Below are 6,000 nucleotides of genomic sequence, written 5' to 3'. Positions count from 1 at the left end.
CAGTGTCTTGAGGCAGGATAGGTCTTCATTTCAGTTTTTTCACATTCTGGCTGCCTGTGTGTATATGTATTGCCTGTTGACTTATGGTGACCCCATGAATTTCATAGGGTTTTCTTAGGCAAGGAATAATCAAAGGCAGTTTGACATTTCCTTCTTTTAAAATATAGCCAACACTTTCCAAGTACTAACCATCCAGGTCTTCCATCCAAGTACTGACCTTGTTTAGTTTCCAGGATCAGAGGAAATCTGGAGCCTTTAATGCAGCATTTCTCAACCTGGGGGTCGTGATCCCTGTGGGGGGGGGGGGCGGTCACCAAAGACAAGTATTTTCTGTTGGTCATGGGAGTTCTGTGTGGGAAGTTTGGCCTATTCTATCATTGGTGAGGTTCAAGAGGCTCTTTGATTGTAGGTGAACTACAAATCCCAGCAAATGTCAAGGTCTAATTTTCCCAAAGTCCACCAGTGTTCAAATTTGGGCATATTGAGTATTTGTGCCAAGTTTGGTCCAGATCCATCATTGTTTGAGTCCACGGTGCTCTCTGGATGTAGGTGAACTACAACTCCCAAATTCAAGGTCAATGCCCACCAAACCCTTCCAGTATTTTCTGTTGATAATGGGAGTTCTGTGTGCCAAGTTTGTTTCAGTTCCATCATTGGTGGAGTTCAGAATGCTCTTCGATTTTAGGTGAACTATAAATCCCAGCAAATACAATTCCCAAAATCAACCTGCCTCAACCCCGCCAGTATTCAAATTTGGGCGCATTGGTTATTTGTGCCAAATTTGATTCAGTGAATGAAAATACATTCTGCATATCAGATATTTACATTATGATTCATAACAGTAGCAAAATTACTATTATGAGGTAGCAGTGAAAATAATTTTATGGTTGAAGGTCACCACAACATGAGGAACTGTATTAAGGGGTCGCGGCATTAAGAAGGTTGAGAACCACTGTCCTAGATAATTGTTACAGACACAAATATTCAGGATATCCACATGCATGCAAAATTCTTAATTCTATCACAATTCTGCCGCTGTCCGTGAGCCACTTGAACTCAGCAACAGAGAAGGATGTGGCCAAGGGAAGAATTGGTTTTGTAAATAGTTGCACTGCAGCCTTTTGCTTGAAAAACCACACTTTACACCTGTAAAATAAATGGCTTAAAGGAAAGGAGTGGAGGATGAGGGTGAGGAGGAAGCAAGCACACACCAGAGATCAATAGAAAGCATTTAGCTGCCAAAGTGATAGAGACAAAATGTGCTTCAACCAAAGGGTCTCTGCTCCAGAGTTTTGGGAGCTGGGCTGCGAGTTCACTCATTTGGTGTCATACTTCTTCATAATTCTCTGATTTCACAGTTTGCAGTTCTCAGCTGAGCTGTAAGGACTTGGGGAGCTGCTACTGCCAGATCTGTTTGATCAAAGCCATGTGGCCTTGTTCATACAGGTGAGTGTATGAACACATTTATCCATCACCTGGATTTCGCATTGCTCAGCTATTTAGTTGTTTGCTCTCTTCCAATTCTTTTGGAATGTGATACACACAAACAACCGGTTGACCTGTGGAAGGGGCTCATCATGACATCCCTACCCATCATCCCCATTCCCCTGCAGAAAATGCATAGAAATACTCTCTTGGCTGGTATCTCCCATGTCACAAGAGGCAGGGAACACTTTGCTGGGATTCAGTAAGAATTTGACACTGAATTTGAAAGGAACTCTCCAAAGTTCAGAAGCACCTTAGATACAGTATAGTCTCACTTATCCAACATAAATGGGCCAGCAGAACGTTGGATAAGCAAATATGTTGGATAATAAGGAGAGATGAAGGAGAAGCCCATTAAACATCAAATTAGGTTATGATTTTACAAATTAAGCACCAAAACATCATGTTATACAACAAATTTGACAGAAAAAGTAGTTCAATATGTAGTAATACTACGTAGTAATGACTGTATTTATGAATTTAGCACCAAAAATCACGATATATTGAAAACATTGACTACAAAAATGCGTTGGATAATCCAGAACATTGGATAAGCGAATTTTGGATAAGTGTGACTACTGTAAATACTTGTCAGTGCAGAAGTTCTGAGCAGAATCACTTCTCTACTGGCATGGAAATCACCAGCCTACCATTTGACATATCTCAGACAGATAGATCCATTTTCTATTATTTTTACACAAAGGAGCCAATATTTAAAACCAGTGATTATTTATTTTTAAATGTCCACATATTTTTGGACTTCAGTTTTTAGAAGCCCCAGCTTAACTAGTCATCATGGATTCCAAAGACATGAATTCCAGTCTGAAGGACCAACGTTTAAAATCCAATAACTTAAACAATGGTGAAAACTCCATCATAAAACACTGGCCTTATGGCAATCCTATCATGGGATTGTCTGTGCGTGAAAGTGGGTGATTTGCCCAGGGTCACCCAATGGATTTCCATACCCAAGCAAGGAATGGAACTTTGGTCTCCAGAATCATAATCCAACATTCAAACCACTATATCAGGCCTGCTCTCCATTATCATGGCTCCATCATGATATGAGATTTGTAGTTTGATTAGTTCTAAGCTAGAGAGCTCTGAGCTACTCCCCTGAGATACAGCTCTAGAGCCATCTAGCAAAAAAATCTTAAGTTCTAGTCAAAACTACAAATCCTAAGATTCCATGGAATGTAGGCATGATAGTTAACAGTAAGGACATGCTGGTATAACTGTATTTTATAGATACCTTCAAAGATTCTGACCCATAAGGGAAGATTTCTCAAATTGCAAACCTATGTAAAACACGATACTAATCATCTGAAGTTCTCTGGGTCCGTGACTCCAAAATTGGGAAAATCAGTTGACTCCTGTTGAGCACTTACAATATTGTAAGTTTAACTCACGAAATCCTGATAGGGATTTATGACCAGAGTCTACCTTCTCAGCCTGGCAGTGCCTTGATCAAAGGATTTCAGAGACTGGAGTGTTAGGAAATGATGCCTAGCATTCTCCCATTTGTGGGGTGCCTTGGAGCAAGCGGTTGTAGCAGGACCAAAAGGATGCCACTCCAGCCTATTCTCATGACCAGAAGACTGCAATGTCCTTTATGAGAATGCCATCCCATAGAGGATCACTGTGTTCAGCATACTATATCTTTTTGAATGCCATGACATATCTACACTTTCTGGACAGAAACAGATGCTTTTCCAATAGCTACTTCGAGGATCTGGAACTTCCTTTCCATGGGAAGCAAGAATGTCCTTGTTCTTGTTGAACTTCCACCAGTGAGCAAAGCTTCCTTTTTAAAGACTAACAGGTTTTTGAGAACTAAATGTTTTTAAAGGGAGCATTTTAATTACATTGTTTTAAACTGCTTTTTAATTGCCTTCAATGTTGTTGATAGTCTAATCCTATTTTAATGTCGACCTCTTGCATGTTTTAACTTTCTTGTGTTGGTTTTAATTCCTAAGCAATTTTGAATTCTGGCTTGAGGGGAAGGTGGGAAATAAATAAAGGTCGGAGTCACCGTCACCTACTCTGCTGAATATCAATTTGGGCTTGGGAGGGGTTCCTTTTGCAAAACCACAGCTGCTCAGCTTTGGGTTTATTTTATTGAGACTTTATATTGATAGCTTTATTATTTTCTTGCCTGCCTCCCTGATCTCATTTCTGATGGGCAGCCTAAAACCCTTTTTAAACAAACAAAGAAATGATAAAAGCCCTTCCGGAGTAGTCGAAACCTGAATCTCATCCATCAGCTCTTTGGCAAGGAATGGAAGAAGAGCAATTCATAAGCCTCTCTCCCTTCTACCTTCTCAACTGCTAGTCAGCAGGATTTCACTTGCTGGTCTCCCTGCCTCCCTTCCATAAAGCAACCTCACGCATATGATCCCAATTGTGGATAAGGCTAGGCAATTGTGTATGCAGCACTGCTTTGTGACTTCCAATAGGGCACCATGTATGCCAGCCACCTCTCCACAAAAGTCAACATCAACACTGAAATACAACACTGCCTGAGCTTTGCGAGTGCAGCATTCTTCCCAATGAAGCAGAGCATGTTTGAGGATTGGGACATCCGTAAGGAGACCAAGGTGCTTGTTTATAAAGCTATTATCCTCCCAACCCTGTTATACACCTGTGAAATGTGGACTGTCTACAGACATCACCCTCAACTCTTGGAACGATTCTATAATAATAATAATAATAATAATAATAATAATAATAATAATAATAATAATAATAACTACTTTATTTTTATACCCAACCCCATCTCCCCGAAGGGACTCGGGGCGGCTCACATAGGGCCTAGCCCGATAAGACAATCAATATCAATAGCACGACTATAAAACAATTATACCAGTAAAACATCAATAGCAATAAAACAATCGTTAAAATCAGCAAGAAGCATACGAAAAACATACAATATTAAAACAGGAGACTAATTCATAAAATCCAGAACAGAATGTGCCAGTAGAAATGGACAATAAAGTGCAAAATAGCATTGGCAATATCTCAGAAAAGGGGGCTATTATAAAATGGGCAGATGGATCAGTCCAACATCTAATTAGGTGTCAAAGGCCTTCTGGAAGAGCCAGGTTTTTAAACTCCTACGAAAGGAGAGGAGGGTAGGGGCCTGCCTGATCTTTCTAGGAAGAGAGTTCCAAAGCCGGGGGGCCACGACAGAGAAGGCCCTCTCTCTCGTCCCCACCAACCGCAACTGCGAGGGTGGTGGGAGCGAGAGAAGGGTCTCCCCCGACGAGCGAAGATAATGTGCGGGTTCGTAGGGGGAGATGTGGTCTCTAAGGTAGGTGGGTCCCAAACCGTTTAGGGCTTTGTAGGTGATAACCTGCACCTTGAATTGGGCCCGGAAAGTAAACGGCAGCCAGTGGAGCTCCTTAAACAGAGGCGTTGAACGCGCCCTGTAATTCGCTCCAGTTAGAAGCCAGCGTTGCCTTTGAAAAATCCTGCAAATCTCTTGGGAAGACAGGCAGATAAATGTCAGCATGCTGGAAGAAGCAAAGACCACCAGCATTGAAGCAATAATCCTTTGCCATCAACTCTGCTGGACTGACCACGTTGTCCGAATGCCCGATCACCGTCTCCCAGATGTTATTGTAGTCTCAACTCAAGAAAGGAAAACAGAATGTTTGTGGACAGAAAAAGAGACTTAAAGCTAACCTCAAAAACTGTGGCATAGACACTGAGAACTTGGAAGCCCTGGCCCTTGAATGCTCGTAGCTGGAGATCAGCTGTGACCAGTAGTGCTGTGGTATTTGAAGAGGCATGAATGGAGAGCGAAAGGGAGAAATGGGCTATGAGGAAAGTACCTCAAGCCAGACCTGACCAGGACTACCTTCCACCTGGAAACAGATGCCCTCACTATAGAAGAACATGTGGGTCAAGAATAGGACTCCACTTACTCCACCTACGTCCCCACTGCCAAGACACTACACTTGGAGGGCCATCATACTCAGACAACGAGGGATCATCTAAGGAAGTATTTAGGCCAGCAAAGTGCAATGATCTAGTGCTGAAAGCTTTGTTGTTGTTAACCATAGTCATGTTAACTTCCACTTATGGTGACACAGTGAAAGACAGACCTCCAAGTCAACTTATCCTCAACAGTCCTGCTCAGGTCTTGCATTTCAGGGCCGTGAATTTCTTAAGGGAGCCTATCCACCTATAATCGTATCTTTCAGCTTCCCTTGTGGCTTCTACTTTACTTTTTTTTTCTAGTGATATGGTCAAAACACAACAGGCTTAGTTTAGTAATCTTCGCTTTTAAGGAGAGTTCAAGCTTTATTTGCTCTAGGGCACATTTATTTGCCTTTTAAGCATTCAGCAATATCTGTAGAAGTCTTTTCAAGCACCACATCTCAAATGAGTTTATTTTCTTCTCAGCTGCTTTCATCATTGTCCAGTTTTCACAACCATACATAAAAATAGGATATATGATGATATGGACAATCCTATAATATTTAATTATATATATCTATATACCTCCAGATT

This window comes from Anolis carolinensis, chromosome 6, assembly GCF_035594765.1.
Source record: "Anolis carolinensis isolate JA03-04 chromosome 6, rAnoCar3.1.pri, whole genome shotgun sequence".
NCBI classification, from domain to species: domain Eukaryota; kingdom Metazoa; phylum Chordata; class Lepidosauria; order Squamata; family Dactyloidae; genus Anolis; species Anolis carolinensis.
Note: the sequence above shows the minus strand (reverse complement) of the source record.